We start from the raw sequence: 27221 nt of genomic DNA on the forward strand, positions 1-27221 counted from the left end.
ACAAGTATGTCCATCCTCACCACTCCTCTTCAACACTGGACTGGAAGTATTTATTAATGTGAGAAAGCAAGAAAAGGAAATAAAAGGTACACAGATTGGGAGGAAAGGCATAAAACTGTCTTTGTTTGTAGATGATGTAATCATCTATGTAGAAAACCTGAAAGAATTGGCAAAAAAAAAAAAAAAAAAAAATCCTCCTGGAACTAATAAGTGATTATAGCAAGTTTGCAGAACATGAGGTTAAGTAATAGTATAGTATACAACACGACATTATTGTACTATAAAGGGATATTATTGTACATACTACTTTTAACTTGCTTTTTCCCTTAATGGCATACCTTAGACATCTTTCCATTTTAGTACATGTAGGTCTTCTTCATTCATTTTTAGGTATGTATAGCATTCCATTAGATGATAGCAAATTCACTTTTCTAGTCCCATATTGATGGCATTTAGTTGCTTCAAGATTCATTGGTTGGTTGATTGATTGGTTGATTGATTGGTTGGTTGGTTGGTTGGTTGGTTGGTTGGTTGTTAGCAGTATGATTTCATGGATCCCCTTATTATTTCAGTATTCCCTTAAATCTTTTCAAAACTCAAATAAGGACTGTTACAAAAATATCTCCAATATATTCTTTTACGTAAATAAAAATGTTAGAATAATACTGTTAACAGTGGCTACCTCTGAGAAGAAGATCAGAGAGGAACGTCATATGGCAGGAATGTACTGATATATTTCACTTTATGTCTCTTTCTGCTACCAGAGTGTTTACAACTAATTGTGATGCTTTTATAATTTCCATTAAAACATGTACATGTATAATGCTGCAATAACAGTTACACAAAAAGGTTTTGTTCTTTAGAGCTATGTCTCAGGGGATGTATATAGAAATTAGATTACTGGGTTAAATGGTATGCTCTCAAAAGTATTGTGCCAACTCTCATGGTCTGGAGTGATTACAGAGGTGCATCAATTCTGCAGGAGGTCCCACCATCAGGGAAAATAGAAGCAGCTGTACACAACTGAGTATTGTCTAAAACTCAAGTTTCACTCTTGTGCTAGGGTGGAGGGTTTGGTGTCAAAAATCCATTAGGAAAGATTCAGTTGTTGGAAATGCTGGAACAGGTCCTGCATGATGCAACTGCATTCTTGCCAAGCTGTAGTTCTGGATCCAAACCTCAGGGTGAGTACCAACGGCTCTCTCTTCTTACGAAAGCTCAGAGAGGTAGTTTGTACATTGAAGGGTGGCAGAATGGTAAGTCCAGCACAGGCTTTATAAAAGCAGGGCTCCCGCCTGTTTCTTGGAGATTTTGTCTGTTCCACCTTTTTCTGTCTCTGGCTTTGTCCTCCAGCTGGTTTATCTCAAGGTCACAAGATGGCTTCTAGCAGGGCTTCAGCTGCTTTGCCCACATCCAGAGGTTCAAAAATAAGTCACTGAGCTTTCAGCTGATTGGGCCACCCCTCAACCAATCCCCATGGTCAGGTGACTAACAAATGCTGATTGGCTTTGGGCTGCAGTGTTCAGAACCAATCACACTGGCAGGAAAAGGAATAGGTAACTATAATTGATTGAGTGCAATCAATACATGTCCCAAGCCCCAGAGGAGCGAATCTCAACAACGCCCAGCTGCCACACAGTGAGAGAGGTGGCCAGGCAGAGGCATGAGAAACCTACTCTGTGTATCACATTAGAATTTTCCATGGTCGAAAAGGAGGAAAAAAACAACATGTATTGAGCCAGACTGTGTACTAGGCACCGAGTAAGGGACCTTTATTATTTACTTTAAGCCTCACAACAACTTTTGAGATAGGCACTGCCATCCTTGTTTCACAAATAAGGACATTTCAGCCCAGAGAGTTTGAATCATTTGCCTAAGTTCAGGCAGCTAAAATGCATCAGAGCCTATCTCACTGATTTCATATGCTGCTTGGCCCAGCTTGCAAGTGACCCTGAAGTCCCATCTAAGTTCAGCGTGATTAAATATAGTTTAGATTCTATTCCCTTGAGGGTTTGGGGAGGGGTTGTTTTTGTTTTGGCTTCTTTTGTTGTTGTTGTTTAAAACTCATGTACAGTATTTAGTATATATGTGTATGTATAGTTTAAGACTAAAGTCAAAAGGAAAAGCAAAGATTTGTTTTGTTTTTTTCCAATCGGCATCTTCTAGCAGTAGAAGTACTTGGTTCATGTTATCAGATTCTGGCCTAGAACCAGATCACAGAAATGAATCACAGCTGATGTAATGTACCTCTTAGCAGAGCTATTATGTGGTACCAGGTGCACTGCACTTCATGGTATAAAATCAGATATCTGCCCTTGTCCCGGGTGAGCAATTATGATGTCATGAGCTAGTTGCTTGGATGCAGTTCAAAGAGCTGAAGACAGATTACAAAAACCAGGGAAAGCAAACCTTGGGATTACAGAGAGGTCACCAGGTCTCCCCTCCCCTGCAGATATCTCTATTACCTCACCTGGTGAGATCAACTCTCTATGGAACCTGGTGGAGAAAATCGTGAGTCCCGGTTTGCACTTCTGCCCTGAAAGAGGAGAGGTTGTCAAGAGCTGTGGAGCCTCTGGGACGGTGAGTCTTCCAGAAAATTTGTTCTTGGGGGACTTCATGGAAGAGGAAAGCCCACATTCCCAGCAAACTTTGGGCTTTCTGCTCTGTTACTGGCATTTGAGATGGGATCAACAGTCCCTGATTGCAATTCTGGTTGCACGGAGTGTGTAGGTGTGCAGGTGGGTGGAGGTGGGTGCCTGGGCCAATGCACAGACTTGCACAACCCGATGTGGGTGGTCATGATGCCCAGGCTGGGAGCAGCCCTGTGCGGCAACACCGGGAAAAGAGCCAGGGAGGGAAGGTTTCTGCAGCTTCAGTCCTTTGTGCTCAGGAAGTGCTAAAGTCAGAACCTGCTGCCTAGGAAAGAGAATCTTTCTTCAGAGAGACTACGTGGACGTTCTGTTGTTGGAATAATTCACTGTGCTGAGTCACCTGAAATGTGTAAATGTCCTCAAACCATTTCATTTTTTGCCTTTACTCAAAATAATCCGTTACTGTCTAAGCAATGTGAAGCCTAGTACATGAAAGGTGTAGTTTAGGCCAATGAAAAGGGAGGTGACGCCCAATTTAACAGTTTCTCAGAAGCAGTTTAAAAATGACACTCTTACGCATAATAGGCTGAGGAAAGATATATTGTTTAAAACATAGCAATGCACCCACATGTGAAGGCAGGTGGGGGAGACTGCCAAAATATTACTGCTTTAAAAAAATTGCCTTTCCTCCTAAGGAAAACTACTCAGGGAAGTCGCCCCAGGTTAATGCAGAGGCAGCCATGTTTTCTGTCATGTGACCCTTAGCCCACAAACTGATTGGACCACAGGTGGCCACACCCCCAGCCCCCCAACCACGTCGTACCTCCCTTTGCTCTATAAGGTCATGAAAACCCTGTGATACAACTGGGGGCAGAGAGTTACACAATTTTCATTCAAAATAAATAATGTGGGTTCATTTGTTCAAAAAGCAGGGAGAAAATGTCATTAAATATAATAAAATATAAAGCTTTTTCCTTTTTCTTTGTTTTCCCTTTTTTTTTTTTTTTTTTGATGTGAAACAACAGAAATTTATTTCCTCATAGTTCTGGAGGTTAGAAGTCAGAAGTCAGGTTGTCACGAGGACCATGCTCCCGCCTGAAGGCTCTAAGGAAGAAACTTTTCCATGCCTTTTTCTTGGCTTCTGGTGTTGCTGGCCATCCTAGGTGTTCCATATGGATGCACCACTCTAATCTCTGCCTCCATTGTCTGTCATGTGGCATTCTCCCTCTAAAGCTTTTTCCTGTCTTCCTCAGTCTCTGGAGGTTTTTATTTGCTATTTAATGTCATTTTATTATAAGTAAGGGAAAAATAAAATTTAAAATTTGTACCATGAATTTTACCATTCTTCTCTATATTGTGCAATTCCTGCATAAAGGCAAATGTAAGAGCATTTAATTCATTTGCTGAATATCCAACATTACACAATTTATATTTTCTAGCTCACTCATGCATATCTATTTGCTTCTTACCAGAACATTGACAATGCTGCAAAACATGAATTCAACTGATTTTATTCCACTTCTTTATACACGCATAATCTAACACTCTGCTTTCAGCTTACTGATGAATAAGAAAGGACTAAAAGGAAAAAAATGGTTTCCCACTAACGTCTTTTCCTTCTTTGCCACCCTTTTCAGCTTGAATGTTTGGCTAATACAAAGAAATAACATGAGTAAGAAAGGGTATGACAGGATTCCCTGGTCATTTGTGTTTCTCACAAAACCATTGACTTCTCCCTGCATTTGAAGCAAGTTCTGGAACTAATGGAAAGTATGGCTTTTGGGGGTCATCTCTGTCTCCCTGCCCTTAACAGTCATACATGTAAGAGGATTACAACTTGCCTTGTACTCATTTTGAGTCTCTCAGAACTCCCATTCCGTGCTCATGGGGCATCACAAAGGTGATACGTGAATGGGGACGTGAGTGTTGTATGCGCCTCCTCTGCTCACACATGTGGTCCCTTGTCCCACGGGGTTTCGCTTACAAAACCCAAGTTCAAAATTACTATTAATCATTTTGAGCAGCAGAGCATAAACCAAGCCCGGGGGCTGCTGAGTGCAAGGTTCCTGTATCACACAGGTCTCACACATTCACAACAGTGGCCCTGCTCCTCAGTGACAAGGATCAGATTAGCTTGGCCAATCAGTCTCTCTGTTGGGAATTTAAACAGAGATGTAGCAATGACAGAAGCATCAGTCACTAAGTACCAAGAGAAGAAGCAGAGGGAAAAAATATCTGAGCCACAAACAAAACACTGTCAAGACAATTCACAAACTTCTGAACCCGACTTATCTAGAATTTTCCTGAGCTTCTGATGACCTCCCATTTCCATGTCTATGTGGTCTGAGCTCTACCACAGTTTCTGCCTTTCACATGAGGCCTGGATATGTGGCTGAAACTTCACTTATTACCACACTTACCCTCGTACTGTACCCCTCATTACTCAGCATAATTGCCACCATTCTATGTTTTTTGCAGCTAGGAGCCTGACACAATTAAGGTGAATGGTTGTTATTGATGCTATCGTTTTAGAGCAAAAGGAGGAAAGACATCTGGAGTTTAGATAAATTAACCCTCAAAAAGAGCGTGTGAATGTCCTTAGCACTTCCAGGTGAGGTGATATCTGTTCAAGCAGCAATTCCCTTCTTAGGCAAATAGAGATGAAGCAATCAATGACAGTAGTTCTTAGATTATCCAACTGATGGAACTATGTAAACACACAGCAGGATTTTCTTCCTGAGTTATTTATAACAGCAAAAAAAAATTACGAACAACCTAAATGTCCAGTAATACAGGATCGGTAAATAGATTACATCATTGGGATTGGATGGTATTTTTTTCAGGCAGTGAAAAGTCTGTTTTTAAAAGAATATTTAGCAGTGTACATGTCAAGATGACCATAATAACATCCCGATTACGTTCTGACAGTATAAATATTTACTCATTTATATAAATAGAACAAAAACAAGCTCTTTACAAGCCATTTGTCTCTGGACTAGAGTACTAAGAGGTGTGTGTGTTTTTTTCTATTTTCCATTTTATAATGTTTATTTTAATGTATTTTAAGCTTTATAAAATAAAAATACTAATACATTTTTTCGAGAAATTTATTTCTCCAAAAATAAATTTCTCCAAAAATTTATTAAGTTCCCATCAGTATAATTCCATACTCAATAAATAACTTTATAATTGTAATTTGACCTCTCGTGCAGTGAAGTATGATGATGTTTCTGAAGTCAGACAGCTCTTGGTTCAAGTCACAGGTCTGTCGTTTTCTAGCTATTTGACCTTTAGCAAGAAACCTCCATCAGCCAGTTTCCTTATCTGCAACATGAGGTTTTCAATAAATGACCACTTTCAGGGTTGTTATAAGGATTACATGAGATGATAAATTCCCTTTAAGCAGGGCTTATTGTTCATTCTGTTCATTTTACATTGAAATGACTAGGAGGGTAGCTGGCACATAGTAGCTGCTCAATAAATATTAAGTGAGTGACTGGGCATGTACAAACAACCATGCACGTATGTGCACACGTGAGCAAATGACAATGGGACTCGTAACGAAAATCAGACCAGTGTAATTTTATTTTTCTACACCTTTTTGCTGATATTTCACTTGCTATATGTACAAATGAGTACCAACTTTTAAAATCTCCAACTTCCTTTTATTAAAAAAATCTTAATGCTATGTTTCATCGCAATGGGCAGGAATTCACGTTCTGTCTTTAGGCTTTAATTACATTGAAGATCTAAGCTGCCATCATAACTGATAAACTTCTATTTTTAAATTAAATGTGTTTATCTAATATTAACAAGTAACCAATTTTCTGGGCTTAAAACTTTAAATAATTTAAAAATGAAATAGACATAAAATTGTCTTTTCTTTCCCTGTTGCTTTCCCCCTGAATCCCACCTCTCTCTCCAAACAGATAACCGCTGTTATCAATCCCTTCAGTACTTTCCTCAGGTTTTTAAATATATATCTGTAGTCAATTACATTGTGGCCCCAAGATACGACTAAACCTGAACTCCCAGTATCTGTGAATGCAACCTTAACTGAAAAAATAATTTGCAATATAACTAGGTTAAGGGCCTCGAGATGAGATCCTCCTGAATTTAGGGGGTGCCCTAAGTCCAAAGACAGATGTCTTTTTAAGAGAACAAAAAGTCAGGGGAAGATTTGAAACAGACAGGCAGGAACAAAATGGTCATGTGAAGACATTGGAGTAACGCTGCCACAAGCCAAGGAACGAACACCTGAAGCCACCAGACGCTGAGAAAGGACCTTCCCCAGAGCCTGCAGAGGGAGCACAGCCCTGCTGACACCTTGATTTTAGACTTCCAACCTCCAAAATTGTCAAATAACCAATTTCCCTTGTTTATAAGCCACAAAGTTTTCGATCATTGGTTACAGCTGCCCTAGGAAACTAATATAACATCTCTCAACATAAGAAAATGTGCTCCTTTCATTGTCTGTTTAACAAGCATGCGTAGAGTTTTGATGTGTTATCTACACTGCTGTCAGAAAAGTCAAAACCCTGAATAGTTTAAAAACCATAGGATAATTGCAAGAAAAATATTTTCGACGCTTTGATACTACTGGGGCTTAATTATAGTTCCTTGAATTGCAGCCACAGGGAATTTCAAAACACATAATTTAGCCTTCCTCTACCAAACGAAATAGTCTAGTGGAGCAAATGAGATCAGGGCTGTGATATTCAGTTCCTCTTACCCAGAAGGTAGAAGGAGTGCTTCATACTCTCAGAGAGAGGGAGAGGAAATTTACCTAAGTGGCCAATTTCAATTTCTGCATTTTCTAATTTTTAACACTGGGGCTAAGCTCTAGTTAATGCTGGAAACAAATGTGTGTTGCTCAGAGCCAAAGGCATAGAATTGTGAGTGTCGTGACTAGTGCCAGGCATTAACCCTTTGGTCGCCAGACAGAGGAAATAGGGAGGGAGGGAGGGGTAGGCTGGGGTTTGGGGTGGTCAGAGCAGTGAGGAGCCCCAGGAAGTGGGGCGAGGGGGGCTTGGAAGAGCAGCGAAGTACTTCGCCATTTTAACAACCAGTACTCTCCTCCAGCGCTTGTCAGCTGGATTCGGCTCCAGTGACATTGGTATCACCTTGTCAGATACTTCCCCACTCATCACCCTGTCTGATTCCACAATAAGACTCTGAGATAACTCTTATCCCCATGTCACCGATGCAGCCACTGAACAATCTAGGATGTGTGTAAACTGACTCCACCAGGGTGGCTCCAATAATAAGATGTGCATGCAGGCCCTGAACTCATATTTGGGGATTTCAGATTCAGCCCTCTTTTCATTAAACAACAGCTGCTTTTGAAATGACGATAAATCTTCCCAGCATGGGCAAATGACCAAGCTGGTTCTATTTCAGATGAGAGAACCAAAGAAAGCCACACCAGGCCCGGAGAAGAACCACGGACAAGTTGTAGTTGAGGGCGCCATGGGAGTTGTCGGGAGCGCCAGCTTTTCAAAGGGAGAACTCTCAAGGCTGTGTTATGGATGAGACCCGAAAATCCTGACGGGGTGAGTAAGGCAAGCATAGAGCATTCCTCAGCGAGTTACCTGACAGAGTTCAACATCAGAGTAAAGGCATGTTTATTTTACCCAGTAAATAGCAGGAAGAGATAACCCTAAATGTTCAAGAATATCGCAAGGGGGTTTATACTAATGTGTGGATGGCGTCCGTAAGAGATTATTTTACAGGGGAATGGGATTGAGAAGGGCACATCCTTGCATTTGAAACTGACACCAAAGAACGTAGTTTACCTCTTTGGGGGACCCCTGAAGCTCCCTGGAAGCAGAGCTTGTGTGTGCTGTGTGCTGATGAGGGCATCTCTGAAGGTCAGGTCTGCAGATAGACAATTGGCCTGGAGCTTTTGTATAAGACGTGCCAGGGCCATAACTGAGTTTTGCATCTCTTTCTATATATTTGCAGGCAGAAGAAATGAAGCATTTCCCTCTTTCTGGAACTCTGGTGGGCCCAGCAGTTGCCAACACTGAAGTATGATGTGTGCTGTGTGTGCACTTCCTACATGCTGCATTTGCATATTTTATTCCGGCTTTAAGGCTGAATAATAGATTCAGGTTCTGAGCAGTAGAAACGCTCCATAAATGATTAGCCAGGCTGTGCTCAGGTGAACCTTGGCCCACTTTTGCTGCTGCTGCTGCTCTTCGAGAATGAACCCAAGGCACACATCTCTGAGTACTGAGACCCGGGAGTCCAGAGAGGTTGGGGGGAGGCTGGTCCAAACTATTGGATGTTTTCCTGATGGCCAAGGGCTGCATTGTCTGTGGAATGTGAAACAGCATAGGAGGCCGGCACTGCCCTACTAAACCTGAGCATAAGTTGAAGCCTGCTGTTTACTGGGAGGAACTACCCATCAGTGTCACATGACACTAGGGGTTTGAATGACCTCAGTGGGGCACATGGCCACCTGAGAGATGTAATCATGACAGTTAGGAACAAATTTCTTTGTGGAGCAACGAAGTATTAATGACTTACCTTGTGTTCGGTAACATGTTGAAGACTGGAGAGATAAAAAGAGACTCCACCTAAAAAAAAAAGGTGAGGTAAAGTAACTACATGTTATTAAAACTAATAAGAAAATTAAAGACGTTGTCAGGCCAAAAATCAACATGAAAAAGTCAATGAAATTTAATCCAGGATTTGCTTCAAAATAGTTGAGCAGGGAGGGGGGATGAGGTGGGGGAGAGAGAAAAAGAGACTAGTTATGAGTTAATAATTGTAGAAGGTTGGGGTTGGGGACAAAGGAGTCCCTTATTCTCTCAAGTTGTATATACTTTTGAAACCTACCACTATAAAAAAGATTTTTGTAAAGCATCTCATTTATAACAACAAAAACTATCAAACACACTAAATTAACCCTTCCAAGAAATGTGCTATACCTACATAAAGAAATCAACTGCATCGAACTGGAAAACCTAAAGATCCAAATAGACAAATAGAAAGTTTCTGGATGGGAAGTTTTGCTTTCATACGACATCAATTTTCACCCGAATTAATCTAGAAATCCAATGTAATTTCAATCAAAATTCCAGCAGGAATTTATTAGAACTTGATTATCACGTTTATATGGAAAAGAAAATATGCAAGAATAGCAATGACATTTTTTTAAAAATGAGAAGGAAACTATCTTACCAAGTGTCAGAACACATTATAAAGCTATAATTAAAATAGTGTGATATTGGCATAAGAAAGGACATGTATTAATAGAACAAAATAGAGAATTCAGAAATAGACATGTATTTGTGGAAATCTAGCTTAACACAGAGACAGCATTTCAAATCCTCCCCTTCCTGATGTGGGACAAATTCAGTTTTTCATGTGGAAAAAATGTATTTGTGAATATTCATTTGTATGCTGACATATTTGTATATTGACATGTCTCTGTAAACTATTTCTATTTTTATGTAGCAATATAAAATTATGCATTTATTTTAAATACCTATTATGTATTTTTATACATCTGCTTTTGAACAATGCTTAATATTTGTATATATATTCCACATAGATAAATTGTACAAAGACTAAATAAAGGTAAACAAAACATTCCCACCTGTATGGTACTCACAGTTTACATATACAAATGTAGGCTATGTTTAATGTATATACATGAACATATATGCTTATATACATGAACATCCATGTATGTATGTATATACATTTTGTACATATGCATATATAGTAGTCTCCCCTTGTCTGTGGGGACACGTTCCAAGACCCCCAGTGGATGCCTGAAACCTCAGATAGCCCTGAACCCTATATATACTGTTTTTCCCTATACATACATACCTCTGATAACTTTAATTTATAAATTTGGCACAGTAAGAGATTAACAACACTAACTGATAATAAAATATAACAATGACAACAATATGCTGTAATAAAAGTTCTGTGAAAGTGGTCTCTCTCTCTCCCTGATAACCCAGAAGGCCACTAAGTGACTACTGGGCCAGGAATGTCTACAGTGTGACTATGCTGGACAAAGGGCTGAGTCACAGCCCAGGCAGGATGGAGAAGCACAATGGCTGGAGATTTCATCACACTACTCAGAGCGTGTGATGAAACGTATGAATTGTGTATCTCTGGAATTTTTCATTTAATAATTTCAGACCATGGTTGACTGCAGGTAACTGAAACTGCAGAAAGTGAAACCTCACATAAGGGGAGAGCCACTGCATATATTTGTATGTATGTATACCAGCATGAAGGAAGCTGTGGACACCCAGAGAGGTGCAGTGGGGGAGGTTGAGGAAGGCTTCCCAGTGGGAGACCTTGCAGGCAGAAGGAGATTGGTCCAGCCCAGTCACAGCCAGAGAGCCCAGATGGAGAGACGTGAAGGCTCCCCATGGTTGAGATGTTGTAACAGCACAGTGTGATGGCAGGAAGGGATCTATGGCAGGAGGGGACAGCAGTGAGGGTGGAAATAAATGGCGGAGCCAAATAATGATTGTCAAGAGTATACAACTCATTCTAGGAGGATCCAAGATGGTGGAGTAGATAAACACTCTGCCTGCTTTCTTCTGTGAACACATTAAGCTTACAACTAAGTTATAGAACAGTCAACCTGGAGAATCATTTGAAGTCTAGCCAAACAGAAGTTTTATAACTAAGGACATAAAGAAGCGACATCGAGACTGGTAGGAGGGGTGGAGATGTGAACTGGACTGGCCTCAAACCTCCATGTGGCAGTTGAGAATCAGGAGGGATATCTCAGCTATGGAGGTTCCCCCCAAAGGAGCAAGGGTCCCTAGGCCCACACCAAGTTCCCCAGCCCGAAGTACTGGTGCCGGGAAGAGGAGCCCCCACAACATCTGGCTGTGAAAAACAGTGGGGATTCCGACCGCCTGGGTGGGATAGAAGGCTGCGGGAAACCCAGACGTCCTCTTAAATGGCCCCCACACAGACGCATTTGCTTGTAAGACACTCACTCTGGGCTCCAGCAAAGGGACAGTGACCTGGGGGGTGTCGGAGGCATGTGGGGCGGGGGGCTGAGGTGTGTGGCTGTGGGACCAGGGCTGAGGACAGTCACCATTTTCCCTGTGTGGGGTCCTCTTTCCATGTAGCTGGCAGGTGGCCGCCATCTCTCCTGTCTTGAGCCCACCCCCAAAGGCCAAATCTGAATCTGATTGGTGTGGTGAGCTCTGCTGCTCCCCCATGCTGACTCATTGTAATTTTGCTTATATGTGGAATCTAAAGCACCAAATAAATAATAAAAAAAACCATAAATAAACTCATAGATACAGAGAACATTTTGATGATTGCCCAATGGAAGGGGGGTTGGAGGTATGGGTGAAAAAAGAGAAAGGGATTAAGAAATACAAATTGGTTGTTACAAATTTGTATAGTGATGTAGGGTATACTGTAAGGAATGTAGTCAATGATATTGTAATAACCATGTAAGGTGTCAGACGGGTACTAGATTTGTTGGGGTGATAGATGGGAGGGGGTTGGAGACAGGATGAAAAAAATGAAGGGGTTAAGAAGTACAAATTGGTAGTTACAAAACAGTCATGGGGATGTAAAGTACAGCATAGGGAATATAATGAATGATATGGTAATAACTATTTATAGTGCCAGGTGGGCACTAGACTAGTCAGGGGGTCACTTCTTAAATTACATAAGTGTCTAACCACTCTGATGTCCACCTGAAATTAATATAAAATAGTATTGAATGTCAACTGCAATTGAAAATTTTTAAAAGGAGGGAAAAGGGGAATAAGAGGTTCAAATTTCCAGGTATAAAACAAATAAGTCATGGGGATGTGATGTACAGCATGGGGAATATAGTCAATAACATGATAGCACGGTACAGGGTCAGATGGTTGCTGGACTTATCATGGTGATCACTTCTTTAGGCATATAAATGTTGAATAACTATGGTGTACCCCTGAAACCAATATAATACTGTATATTAACTATATTTTTAATAAAAATCTTTAAAAAAAAAAAAAAGAGAGAGTGTAAGACCCATCCTAAACTGAAGGGGGAGCCAACAGATGTTGGACAGGAGGGAGGACAGAGGGTAGATGTGACCAGGTGGGTGCTAGAAGGACCCTCTGGAGTATCGCTTGGAGATATAAGGACCAGACACAAGCTGACTCATCTGGAAGCCACTGCCGTGGGCCCGATCTAGAACTCAGGACGGGAGATTGGAGAGGAGGGAGGAAGGCAAAGGAAAGTTCAGGTGAGAGGACTGGCCTACGGCTGGAAGGAGGAGGAGGCAGGTCAGGTGTCATGCGGGAGACCCTGCTCGCTGCACCATTTGTCATGCGGGACGGCCTGCGGGGTCTCTGCTCCTGCTCCCCACACAAGAACGCAGGATATGGTGAGGCCAAAAAGGAACACCCACGGAGCCATAGGTAGGGGAGTCATACAACTATATTCTCTCTGGCGGCACTATACTCTCACTGGAGGCTGGATCCACACTGTCCGCAAACCGCCATCCACACTCGCCAGCCCAGCCGCCATCTTCTTGCTAGCCCCCATTCTCTCTCTTCTTCTCCTTCTCCCTCTGCTAGCGTAGCCACAGCAGTTATATTAGTGGCCAATGGGTCACTGGTTACAGCTGACGGCCAACTAGCCACAGCTGATGGCCATCCAATCACAGTTGATGGCCATTTACTACCTGAGCCAGCACCTGTCTATGTGAGGCCGAGAGCCTGGAAACTACTTTCTGGGGCTCTGCCCCCACATCAGGACACTTAGACAGGGGTCACAACCCTAGCCCCTGATAATCACCTGGGGGCTTTTTGACAAGTCAATTAAGTAGTGATGCAAGGACAATGCTATTTCTGTCGAAAGATCCTTGGGTCGTTCCGCCAAACAGCCGGAGTCGAGAACCACTGAGGCTTTGGGCCAAGATGGCTGCAGGGGGCTCTGAACTGCGGTAAGGAACCAGGAAGAAGTGCTCATTGGAGGAAGCCTGTTTGGCTGGAGTTTGCAATACCTGAAAAGCATTATACTGCAGAGGTTCATTCATCCACAGGTTTGTGGTGCCACAAACTGTCATCACAAGGCACCTGTCTTATGAGCTCAGGCCACCATGACAAAGTACCACAGACTAGGCAGCTTCAACAGCAGACAGTTATTTCCTCCATCCTGAGGCTGGAAGTCCAAGATCAAGGCGTCAGCAGGGTCGGTTTCTGGTGAGATGCTTCTCTTTGACCTGTAGGTGGCACCGTCTCACTATGTCCTCACCTGGTCTGTCCTCCGTGCACTTGCATTCCTGGTGTCTCTGTTTCTTAATCTCCTCTTCTCATGAGGACACCAGTCAGATCAGATTGGGGCCCTCCCTAATCACCTCATTTTATCTTATCACCCCCTTAGAGGTCCTATCTCTAGGTACAATCACAATGAGGTAGTGGGGGCTGAATTTGGGGACCATAATTCAGCCCATAACAGCATCTTAGTGGTGGTGGACAAATTCAGCAGAAGGCAGCTTTGTCCCTTCAGCCCTGAAGGGACTAGCTGCCAACAAGTCCTGTCTGATCAGGAGACGGTGACATTTAGGTGCTCATATAGGGCGTATATTGTTTACCTCCCTGCTGTCCACCTCTACCCGACGCAGATGGATGGAAAAAGAAGTTCTGATGCCTGTGTCTCACTGGGGGAATAAAGAACACACTTTTATTTCCTTAAAGTCCAAACAAGAACAGTTGCTTCCCACCCTTGTTGAGGGCGTCCTGTGCCAGGCACGGGACCCTGGCATACCATCTCATTTCATGCTCACATCAGCCAATATGCTACGGATCTACCATCATGATCTTTGTTTCTAAGAAGCACAACAGGCTTGGCATGGTGGCTCGACCCGCTAGAGGTCACTGAGCTGGGAAGTGGCCCTTGACTGGGCCCATCTATCTCCATAGCTCGTGCCTTTCACTCCCACACGATGCTGCTTCGCCTCAAGTTATGTCTACTACTCTTTTGCTTAGAAACATTCCTAATTGTTTTAGAACTAAAAGTTCTTAAAGAAATCTCAATCAAGGAAGTGATCTTCTGGCCAAGTTTTCAAGCAGTTTCTTAACCCTGTGACTCTGAACGCCCTTTACAGTGTCATGGACACGATGGTTGGCAGCAGCCCAGTTAGGACGTTCTCCTTATAGAAAGAACATGTGGAGTTTTCTCAGGCAACCCCAACAAAGAGATAGAAAAGGAGAGAAGAGATAATGGGGCCAGAGGTGGCACAGAAGACATGGCAATGACCGCTGAAGGGCGTTTTGATTCCCGTCTCCCGGCCACACCCAAGGCGGGTTCCAGAGAATGCGCTGGGCTGAGTAAGTGACATGGTCCATGCCTAGCGGTTCCAGAACAGATGGCGGGGGTGAGGGGGAGAAGGGGGAATAGAGAAGTCCCCCTGGGCAGCACACATGACCATCAGGAGAGTAGAACATCAAGTCAACACAAAGACCTACGTCTTCGTCCACCATCAGCCAGCTGCCAGTCACTCTCAGTGACAGAATTGCAGTGCTTGGTGGAAGATGGGTGGTTTGCCACCTTCATATAAGCAACATCAGTGTCATTCTATGTTAAGAGCCCCTTCCATATTCCACTTGGAAAAAGTGGCACGCAAACAGTATATTCCAAAGAGATTAATTCCCTGGAGAAGTTGTTTTAAAAACAATAAAAATTATACAGAAATCAATGTTGCCTATGATACTGGGCCTCGTAATATAATGATACGTACAGGGTTTCAGCCGAGGGGAATGCATTCTTAATGGCAAACCTGTGATCCATAGAGGTGGATGTACAGATAGCCTATAAGCTGACTTGCTGAAGAAATGCAGGGTCTCTGGTCCCGCTGCACGCGGGTGGACACAGAATATGGTGAGGCCCAAAAGGAACACCAACGGAGCCATAGATAGGGGGTTCATACTATCTCGATGGCGGCTGGGTTGGAGATACAGGCAGAAGGAGCCACGCGATCCGCACCCCACCATCGCTTCTCTGCCAAACCCCTTGCCCGTGTAGCCATGGCAGTTATATTAGCGGCTAATGGCTAACCAGCTACAGCTGATGGCCAGCTAGTTACAGCTGATGGCCATCTGATTACACCTGATGGCCATCTAATAACCGAGCCAGCACCCTTCCACATGGGGCCGAGAGCCTGGAAACTGCTCTCTGGGACTCTGTCCCTACAACATAGTTATTTTCTGCGTATACGCTTCTGGTGTCCAGTGTGCAATGAGATGGAAATCATCGGGGATATCTAGAAATCATCTCTGAGTTGAAAATATTTGGGTATTGCAGAAAATCGAATGAATTCACTGGGGGGAAAATTACCTTACTTTTCATAGATTGTCCAACCAGCATAAGTACACTCAAATAAAATAAATTTTCTTTCAGTAGCTGCCCCAAGAAGCCATAAAAAAAAATATTGGCACCGTCATAACAGATATGTTTGTACTTAATGGCAAAAACATATGAATTGGAATGAATAATCCTTATTGCTTAACAGATAGTTCACCCCCTACTGACATTATTTATGGGTGTTTTCTCAACTTTGTGGACTGGCCATACCTGAGTCCCCCTGAGGACTTTCCCTGGCCATCCTGCACAGGTGTGGTCAAGCATAAGTTTGGTTTCCAAGGGGCAGATGGGCACAGCTGAGACCATGAGGAGGCAGGTGCAGCCACTCCCCAATCTGCACAGCGACTGTGGGAGTTGAGGGCAGGGATGCAACTCCAGGTCCATTGTAAGTCACTTTGAACTGGTCCCTAGTTATGTAACTACATCTTTTCAAATGGAATGGGTGACTAACACATATAATAGATGCTATTATGTGTATAAACAGCAGTTATCTTGAATTTCAAATATTCTAATAGGACAAAAATGGATGTATTTTCCTCGTTATTCATTCAAATATATTCTGGTCCTTTTGTGTGATAATTAGTATCTTGCCCACCCTGTGCTGACTCACTCTGCTTCTTGGAGTGTCTTCTTTTTTCTCCTTCTCAAAGGACCCAGTCAGAGCCTGGAGTTGGAGACAGCTGGAGGGAGAAAAGGCTGATGGAAAGCAAGTGGAAACCAGTGTCTTCTTTCCAAGCGACATTCCAGCATGACTTCTGGGTCTCCAGCCACCAACACAGGGCCTGGTGACCCAGAGACCACACATCCCATGTCCTACCCCACATTTGTCTTTGTACCTTATTTGGTACCTCATCACTCATGTTTGAAAGCTTGAGATCAGGAGATGAATAATAATTAACCAAGACTAAATGTTCGGAGTTTCCCTCCCTGAAACAGCTCAGGTGGAACCCACAACAGTGGTCACCAGGAGAAGGCCCCCCCTGCGAAGAGAGCAGTGGACACTCGCACAGGCAAAGTGGGGATGGACTAGGTGGTCTGGACATGACCAGTGTAGACGGGCTATAAACAAACTGTGCATTCCACACCTGCTTTTTAGCTGGAGAATAACATCTCACATCTGCTACGTGTTGACCAGAAACCTGCTAGAGAGCTAATATTTATTAATTATTTTAATGAGCGATGTTATAATAACATTATAATATTATTAATTATCTCCATATCACAAATGAGGCGAGAAAGAATGAGAAGGTTTGGAAACTTGCTGGAAGTCATTTAGGTAATAAGAGGGAAAGCTGGACGGCATACTCAGCTTTTGTTCACCCTGCACACAGGCAGCTTAGCTCGCTCGCTAGAAAATACCTTCCCAGAGAGAGGGTCATACCCATCATATTCACTGCTGTATCCTCCCTGCACTTAGTAGGTGCTCAGTAAATAATACTGAGCAAATTGCAATCCGTATACAAGGGTTGCATGGCACAGCCAAGGAAACAAAGCAGTGAAAGGGATTCAGGTCTTCAGTGACTCAAAGATGCCAGAGGGAAAACAGGCAAACCCTGTGAGCAAACTGTCTTTCATGGCCTCCTTCCCCTTCTCCTGGCTCGCTATTTCCACAACTGACAACTGCTTCCCCCAACGCTGTTGCTCTCACCAGATAAGCCCCTTGAAAAGTTTTCTCTGAAGCCCAGCCAGCGTGACGTTTTAATGTCTCTTCTCCCTGCTGTTCTCCCAGACCTTGTAGCTTCTCTTCTGGCTAACTAGACCCACTTTATCTTTCAAAGTCTTGATTACTTTTTTCTATGCTACAATCATTGAAACACATTTTATATTATTTTCCTTTCAATCTTGGCTTGATTTTTACCCTTACATTTAGTCTCGTCATTATAACATCATTTTTATGTCTCAAAGTCTGATTTTGTTTATCTATCTGAATCGTTTATTATTTTACACTTGATTTCTCTTGCCCCCTCTATTTTCTTTTATTGTTGGGGCCACGTGTCATCTTTTGCCTCTGGTCCTCTCCAGTACGTCTCAGGTTGGTGTCATTAACTTTGGTCGCCGTCACTGTCATTCTTCTCACGTGGCAGTTTGTGTGATGGAGCTCAAGAGCTGTGGCTGTCACGTGTGCGCCCCACAGGCGCCTGGGCTGCTGGGTACTTTTCTCCTTTCTCTCTGCTCTGCAAGTCCCCTCAATCGAGACCTTCCATCTCCTTCCGTGCTGACTCTTGTTTGTCTTGCAAACAAGAGAAAAAAATTCCCCCTAGATCAATTATGATTCTCCGTGCACAGATTAGACATTTGATTATTGGAATGTGTGGTGTTTTTGTTTTGTTGGTTTTTTTGTTTTTGTTTTTACATCGTACACCAAGTTCCTTTTGGAGAGAGTCACTTGGGGGACATGCAACCCTCACTGTCACACAGGGACCCGCTGGGCTCAGACAGCTGTGCTAGGTTAATACTCCACTCTAGGCCCTTCTAATTTTGTAGCTAGTTCTATCTGGAAAGGAGCATTTTTCTAAAATCCATCCTCTCATGTCTTTAACCACTGGGAGCTGAGACAGTTGCACACACTTTGTGTTATATGATGGCAGGTCCATTAAGGAAGGGCTGGCCATGCAAGGCGTGGGCAGGTGTCGCTGAGTTTCCCTCCTGGTTTTCATGGGAGGAAGCCCAGTAGAAGCTCTGTAGCCAGTCTCTTTGAAAGCATTTCTAGGCAGCCTGCCTCAAAAGTGGTGTGTTTCGCGTATGACTGGAACTCATCAATGTGCAAAAATATGTGTTTTTTCAATTTCCAGTCCCTGAAAGAGGTGACCGAACAACGAGGAATTCTACAGGAGGTTCATGGGGTGCTAGGTGCCATTTCAGTTCTTACTGGGAGCTTGGAAAGATCCACTAGATCTGTAGACATGGTAAAGTTCAGGACCCCTGTCCCGGAGGCAGCCCCGGGCCCCTGCGGACCCCACTCTGCAGAGCATCTCCCCCGACTTCCGCCCAGAGACCCAGTCTTGGCCCCAACCAGCAGCCTACAGTCCACCTTGGCTTATCTCCTGGCCTAAGTCCCTCCCAGAATTGAGGCCCATTTTGACCCTCTACTTAGATCGCTCCCTCCCTCCTGAGACCTGCCGGACCCCTCCCCTTTGAGCCTCAGCCACAGCAGGACAGATCTCCAGAAACACAGCATCACCCACTCTCATTAGTGGTTTCCTCAAAGGATTGCTCAGTGCTTTTCGAGGGCTGTCAGAGCAGCTTCCCACTGCCATTCCTGCCTGGACTTCTCACCACTGAACAAAGCCAAAGCCTGCCTCACCGACTGATGAGGGTCCCGTGGCCCCCGCATGGGACTCCACCGCTGACACGCATTCCCAGCATGCCCCAGCAGGTTCTCCTTGGAAAGCAAAGCAGAACAGCACTCATCAGTATGCAAGAATGTGTTTTCATAGTCTCCAAAGCCTGAAAGAAAATTTTTTTTTAAATAATGCCGTAATAGCTGGATCAGTTATCAGATGACTTTTCTTTCTCTTTTACCCCCAAAAGTTTATAAATATTTTGTTCTTGTTTTAACAAAGAACAGAACTATTTGACTTGCCCAACGTAGTAAAGTTTATCTGGGAAATACATTCCTAAGAGTATCTAATATTTTTTTAAATAAGATAATGAAGTGAGGCATACTATAAAGAATATTATAAAGTGAAACAGAAAACGATGGCAAAATTAAAACAGTGTGGTGACGAGCCAGATACCATCAAACCAATTAGAAAGGACAAACACACACATAAATAAATGCAACGTATCATAAGGATAAAGTTACAAATTAGTAAGGAAATGAAAGACATTTTATCAAAATTATATTTGTACAATTCGTTAAAAATTTGAGAGATAAAATTACGTCCTTGCTTTTCCTCTTAAACCAAAAGGAATTCCAGACAGATTAAGGATTTTGAGTAAAACAAATCCATAATTATAACAGGAAAAAAAACCCCTGGTGAAATATTTATATTATATCAAGGTGAAATCGGGACTTAAAAGCTTGACACTGAAGTCAGACACGTCAACAGGTTGTTTTTGAGCAGGACAAGGCCTGAAACACAGAACAAATGGTGGCCCACGTTCACGTGAGCAAATGTCCAAAAGTTTTAAATCAGGCTAACACTTTGTTAAATTAGATCTCTTTTCTCCTTCTAACTTGACAAGCACAGTCATAACAAAAAACAAAAACAAAAAATTTACATAAAGCCATGGTTTTTATATCATTGGAAGTTGGCAAAATATCAAAGACTGAATTTCATAATCACTGTCGTGACTGGGTGTTCTATTGCTGAGCAAGCTGTATTTGGGTAAGTCATACAATAAATATATACATGACTGATAAATGTTGTATTTACTCTATAAAAATTACTTTCTTGCCTTCACTTCAGAAAAAAAATCATCACCATATTATTTCTCTAATTTTCCACATAATTTGCATCCCATTGACACTAGTGAGCTAAAGGATTAAAGAGTACAATTTAATTGCATTCCAAATGTACAAAATTTGAATGCTTTTCTTCAACAATGTATCTTGAATGAAGATTTTTAAAATCTAAAATTATTTTCATGAGTTGTCAAATAATACTTTTCTTCTAAAATAGCCAAGGTTTTTCTGCTAAAATTAAAAGACAAAGTTTTAATTAATGGCTGTCAGAGTTGTATATCACAATTATTTATGCAGAGCTGAACATTTTAATTTATTTTCATTAAGTCCTACAAAATATTTTAATAAAAATAACACAGTAGGCAAGTCCCACATTCACTGTCCTTGTTGCCAATAGAAGGAAATGGATGCATCGCACCTGTTCTGTTTACACACGTGTGTGTGTGACGAATTCTTACAGAGAGAGTGATGTGTCTGTACACGTATATATGAATTATTCAGTATTGTGATGTGCTGGTTGAGCACCATGTGCAATTGTGAACGTCACACTAATCTGGAAGGTCCCCAGATCCAAGAATTTGCACACACAAAAAGCAAGAAATGACACTCCGTCTGACCACGAAGTTGGACTTTAATAGGCTAGACTGTACATGACTCACACTCTCCAAGAGGCAGGGTTTTCCCCCAAAGCCCTCGTGTCGCCTGTCTGCTCAGGAGCAGCAGGGCTTCCCAACTTCAGGGGGGCACCGCACACATGCCATCCTGATGTTGGGACATGATCACCTTTTGTTTCGAGGACACGGGCAAGAGCTGAGACATTTTTTTCCAGGAACCTGAACATTAGTCAAAACAGCTGTTATTCAGGGAGTGGACCCCTCTGTACCCCTCTGCATACCCAATCCACAGGAGTCATGGGCTGCGACACAGTAAAAAAATAATAATAACCCTCTCGTAAAACAGACAAAACAAAACAATCTATGAATAAAATAAAAAGCAAACTAGAGTATAGCTGTGCAATATACACGACAAACCAAGGATTGATATCATCATTAAGTAAAATAAAGAAAACTTTACAAATATTTTTACAAGTGCCCCCAAAGTAAAATGTGCAAAGATAGTGACACCAGACAATCACAAAAGAAAAACAATAGATACGTACATATGTACATATACATTATATGTACATGTGTCATTCAAACTTGCTAATAGGCCTGGCCTTCCAGGCGGAGACCCTGGTGCAGCTCCTGAGCGGCCTAAGGCCTCACTGTTTGCAAGTTTAGGAGACCTGCTTTTTGAGAAAAGAGGGGATGGGAGCCCATGAGGACAGGAACTAGGAGGAGAATGGTGAGGGCGCCAAGGATGCAAGTGCAGGAATGGGGGGCGGTTCCCAGGCCTCAGAGAGACCCAGGAGCCAGGAGATGAAGGAAAGAGAGGCTGCACTTTCCCCCGTGGTGTTTGGTTGTGATTACAAATGCCAGCTGACGGCATATAACCATCATCACCGCTGCTCTGAGGGCCCGTTACGTGTCACACAGTGTGCTAGACACTTCCAGAGGGCACCTGTTTAAAATCTGACAGCCTTTTCCTCATTTGCCCAGAGACAAAATACAGTCCATGGCTCTGGGGAAGTCCCAGGGACCTCTGAAAGGCGAGTCAGTAACCCGTGGCTGTGCCAAATGGGGATTTGCTTTGCGGGGCAGGGGCCTGGGTGCTGTTTTAATTGGCCATATCTCTTATTAGCATGGAAATTAAAATCACCAGCTTTTGCTTAGTTATTGTAGTTATTGGACTTTGCATCTAAACATCACTTTTTTTTTTTTAAACACAGAGCTAAAATTTTTTGGCTACCAGTATTAATTTAAACTAGCAATAAACCTTTAACTACATTTTAGGACAAATCGCCAGTGTATTTAAAAATAACTTATTTTCATCTGCCATTAATTGTGCTGAGCACTTTCTGTTTAGCAAAGGACATTATAAGTCATTATTAAAAGGAAATATTACAAGAGCCACGTCTTGGAAAACACCCCTATTTGCCACCACGTCACAGATTGATCTATTAAATAACAGAGGCCCAGATAAAACTGTAACACACTTTTTTCTCAGTCACCCTTCTCCAAGCCACATTCTCACTGGAATACTAGGCTAAAGAGAGTGATACTAATTTTATCCAAGTTTTAACTAAATTGAGATAATTACAACCCCAGATTTTAGTTTTAAAAAAAATTGTTTAGTTGGGTTTTTTCTGTTTTTAAGTCTGTGTTCTATTGCTGCAATAGGTTACCATGCTCTGCTACCGTCCTGGGCCTCCCCCCACAGAGTACCATCTCTACCTCACAGAGAAACTCTCCCTGAAAATAACACTTGATTCCCGAAATAAAAAATTGCAGATGAAAGTGCTATCACTTGCCAACTTCAAAGGTGGTGGCTAAAGCAGGCTTTCTGGGTTTTATCTGAAATTATATCTGCTTTTGCTAAATAAACGCTATCTGGAAGAACAAGAAAGAGTGCCGATATAAACCCCTCTTGAGTCTGATATAGCAGGAGTGGGGCGATGTTTATTCCAAAGACCCCTCACAGAGCCACTAACACTGGCCAAGGTCATTTTCTTCTGCCTCTGAAATCTTCACTGATGGAGCTTCAATAAGCCATGAAAATTCCAAGGCCATAAAAGACAACTTCCGTCCCTCCTTTGCTCTTGTCTAAAAACTCATCTCAAGGTTTTATTACTGAAACCTCTTAGCAATTGCTATCATTGTTGCTGTTCTTCTTATTTGCACTGTGCTTTTCTGCTACTGAGATAGAGACAGAAGAAGCTTCACCAAAAGAGCTGACACAGTCTGGACATAGCCAGAGTACCGATACACATAGACGAATGAATAATTTTAATTACATCACTTTTGCTATAGTTAAAAAAAAAAATCCTCAGGTAGCTGTTTCACCGTAGGTCACACCGCTGGTGTTCAGGTATAGCTGTCCTTCAGCAATGAGTCAAAATTCACATCACAGCTGACACCTCTGTGTTCTAAGGTTAAGGACAATATGCCTACGAGTTCAGGCGCATAGCTGGTGCTTGTTAAAGATCTATTGAATGAATGTTAAGGAAACGTGTCCAGGAGCGCTGTTTTCATGACCGTTTCTGAGAAATAGCACAATCTAGCTGTGAGGCCTTGAGCTGCTAACTTCCTATGGCCAGTTTTGCAGCAGATAAGCCCTTGGCTTTGGCACTAGCCCCCACACTGGAGCAGACGCTGGCAGAACTTACAGAGATGGTCCATCCCGTGGGAACCACCGTGTCAAAGGGATGCAAACCTATCCAGACATGGCTCAGGAAATCTATGGCAAGATGCTGAGGCAGGCTTTTCAGTGTGGGATGGAAAATGAGCAGACATCAGGCAGGAAGCTGACACTGGTCGAGGTGGAGGGAAGGGAGCACAGAGATACGCTGAATTTCAGTCCCTGGGATGGACGGACCCAGCCCCAGCAGGACAGGACCGGGCATGGAAATAGGACAGACATCAGACACCACAGAATGAAAATAAGGACCAAAGCCAAGGACCAGGCAGAATTGCTTGGACCTGTGGTGAGCACAGTGTCTTGGGGCCCAGAAATAAAGGAGATTCATTTATAACAGACCACCCTGTCAGCGTTGGGCTAGTTGCAAAGGGGGAACCTTGCTAAGCTTCTCAGAGGTGGTCTGGCTGAGTTTAAATGTCTGTCTAAGATGGAAAGTGGAAGCAACTTCCCTGGGACCCCAGCCTAAGGAAGAAGAGAGTCCTCAAGACTGGGCTGCAGAAGGAGTGAAACCGACATAGAAAGTACGATTAGACTGAAGTCATTCCACAGAGGCTATAAAACCGTTAGATTTGACCCAATATGACTGTAAAAAAAAAACACCTCCTATCGTAAAAATCAGGGAGGAAGGGGAGGCAATAAATAGAATTTAGTGTCCCCACACTTAATTGCTATTAAAATCAGATTTCTGGTAGATAAGTGAATAGTGCATTTACCAAGAGGCGGCATTTACAAAGAAACTTTTGTTTAAAAATGTGTTACTGTAGATCCTCAATTCTTAAATCACACATTCAGTTCCTGCGACTATTAGGAAAAATCGTGGGAGACTTTGAAGTGGGCAAAAAGAAATAAAAAAGTCGCTGTGTTTTGTCTAGCACACCTTGCCAGGGGCCCTGCTCACTGTCTTTGAGCTATTTTATTTGCCTGTAAGTTGTAGAAAATTGATACTACTGCAAATTATTGTTGCCCACAAAAATGCAGGGATGGTAAACAGGACTTTGCTCACTGAAAAGAGGCACGTGGGAAGGAGGCGCATGGCTGAGGGACGGCACAGACCCAGGGCTCAATGCCTGGCAGTGACAGTGTCCAGAAGAGAGGTTTCAATGCCGTTGTCCTGTGGTAGAAAAAGCAGCCCTCCTGACACACAAATTATCTTTGGCCAATCAAATAAGCAACAGATATGACGGCCCGTGCAAATTTCAATTTGAAATAAAGGAGAGGGTATAAGTGAATTGACAAACTGAAACCATTAGTTTTGAATATGTACATATGTATGTATACTCAGAATATATATACATCTTCATATATGTATATATGTATGTATGTATGTATGTATGTATCCATGTATGTATGTATGTATGAATATTCAGAATATCTAACAGTGAAATGTTCCGAATATCTATGGAACTTTTAGAAGTTATTCATTTGCACATCTTTGTTGAGTATTTGTAGGCCCAGGTTTGGGAAGAAGGGGTGTGGGTAGAAAAAGATACTGGCCACCAGTTTAGGACAAGCTGACTCTCGTCTTACAGGTCAGCTTTACAGAGACTCTGAGAAGTGACTGAACATCCAAACCGTCCACCCAGAGGGGTGAGTGGACAGGGTGGATCCTCGGGCTTCCACCCCTGTTGGTCAAAACTTACTTATCAGAGCACCAGGGCCCCGTACTTTTGGTCTGGGCAAGTACAGACATGGGGGTCCCATAGGGCCACACCTCGGTGACCACCGGGATGCTCAGAGGCAGGAGACAAGAGACCCGTGGCGTGAGTGTGAGTCAGGGCACCGTCCAATCTCGCCCTCAGGCCACACCAAGGACTGGAGCAGCCACCTGGGTAAGTGCCTAAGGTGACCGTGGCTTGGATCCCTGCCATTGCCAGGGCGACTCTGGTCGGAAATCAAGGCAAGCGCTCAGATGTGGGAGGTGCACACACAAGTCCCAAGTCACACACAGTAACATTCCCATGGTCTTTATACATAATTTTATCTTGGCTTCATTTACTATCTTCCTTTTTTTTTCCCATGAGAAAAATGTCTAATCACGTCTGTGTTCATGGCTCAAATGAGAAGCCTACATTTTTTTTTTTGTTCCTCTCACTTTGCTTCATGCATCAACATGAAATCTATTTTAAAACAACTCTTTAAGGAGAGTCCTATTTTCAATATCTTCACTCACCTCGGAAAAATCACATCTTATGTGGGAAAGTGCACTGTCATAACTTTAAATTGTCCCTAGAGCCAATAAAATTCTGGTCCTAGGACCTGTATATATTTTAGAAACCACTTCCTGTTAACAGACCCTAAATCTCCCATAAAGAAGGAGTTATTAAATAGAGGAATGAGCAGATGGGTCTCATTTCCTAGTGTCTGGGGGGCGGAGGGGGTGCATATTTCTACTTGGATTAATGGCGTCCCTCTAACTCAGGAGCCCTCTCTTCCGAGTTCCATTTGAAATTAATCTACAGCCACATCCAACAGAAGCCTGGCCTTGACTTCTGAGTTTAGCAACATTTTTCTGCTTCTTTTAATGCTATTTTTGGTCTCTAATTTAAGTATCATATGTATAATACTCTTCCTTGATAAAAACTGTGTTGAAGAGCAAACGCGAGCTTTCTGACGTATGTTCGTTGTGGTGTGGCAGGTGACAGCATGACACATGACAAGAGCCTTGTACATTTTAGAGCTACACACAGTAAGTCGTCCAGGTAACACCACCCTGGAGAGGAGCTCGTGATTCCAATAATGGCCTTTCAGAGAATTTTGTTTGTTTGTTTGTGTTGGCCACCATCTGCCATGTCAGCTGCCAACTCTCTCCCACCCACCTCAGCCCCAGTCATTACCAGGAATCCCCAGGGGAACTTCACCGAGGTCACGTAGAGATTCTGGTTTCTCTGGTGACCTGTGGCTGTGTCCAGTGTTGGGCAAACAAAGCTCTGATCCCAAGCTGGGGACCCACGTTTCCCTCTGTCAAGTAGAACTTTTCAGTCTTTGCAAATTTTTCTTTCCTTGCCCAAGTGTCCTTTTTTGCATGAAGGAATGGAATGATGGGCGGGCAGTCTTTGCAATGGGTGCTCAGTAGCTCTTCTGGCATTGGCTCCCAGGCTCCCTAGCTCTTGAACAGAGTTTGGCTGAGTGGGTGGTTCCTTTAAGAGACATCCCTGGAGCCCTGTGTGTCCCCTTTCATAAGCCATGGTCTATACAGAAAGTTGGCACATTACCACAGAGCTCAATTCCACTCAGTTGTAAAAATCCTCCAGTTTGGAGTGTCCTGCGTCACACCTAGATGGTCAACAGGTCTGACAACCCCTGGGGGCAGACTGAGCCTCCAGCCAACATTCCAGGTCTTACAAGTCTTTTACCAATTTCCACAACCCAGATTCCAGCAACATGGACACCAGTCCTCCGAGATCTCTTCTTGTCACTCTTGCCCACTTTCCTGTATATTTCTTTAAAATGAAGCAGATTAGCTATCTTTCTGTCTCTGCCCCTTACCGTCTAACACCCTCAGGGTTTTGGATTTTTATGAAGCAGCTTATCACAGTATTTTCTTAAATAACTCCCTTTCAAAGAAT

General features: G+C 42.9%; 2 long non-coding RNA genes across 4 annotated transcripts in view; one reads left to right on the plus strand and one right to left on the minus strand.

Moving 5' to 3' along the window:
* Positions 1-27221, minus strand: part of LOC109451501 (uncharacterized) — a 68555-nt gene that overhangs the window by 20288 nt on the left and 21046 nt on the right. For all 3 annotated transcript variants that reach the window (XR_016019796.1, XR_012490384.2, XR_012490387.2), the window contains exon 2: positions 9123-9172. This is a non-coding gene — a long non-coding RNA (uncharacterized LOC109451501). The remainder of the gene's footprint in view (positions 1-9122; positions 9173-27221) is intronic.
* LOC109451500 (uncharacterized) lies at positions 2316-10192 on the plus strand. The gene is made up of 3 exons (XR_012490368.2): positions 2316-2580; positions 7959-8143; positions 8556-10192. It is a non-coding gene; the product is annotated as an uncharacterized LOC109451500 (long non-coding RNA).

Source organism: Rhinolophus sinicus, chromosome 17 (assembly GCF_057876585.1).
Source record: "Rhinolophus sinicus isolate RSI-liver-muscle chromosome 17, RSI-T2T, whole genome shotgun sequence".
NCBI classification, from domain to species: Eukaryota; Metazoa; Chordata; class Mammalia; order Chiroptera; family Rhinolophidae; genus Rhinolophus; species Rhinolophus sinicus.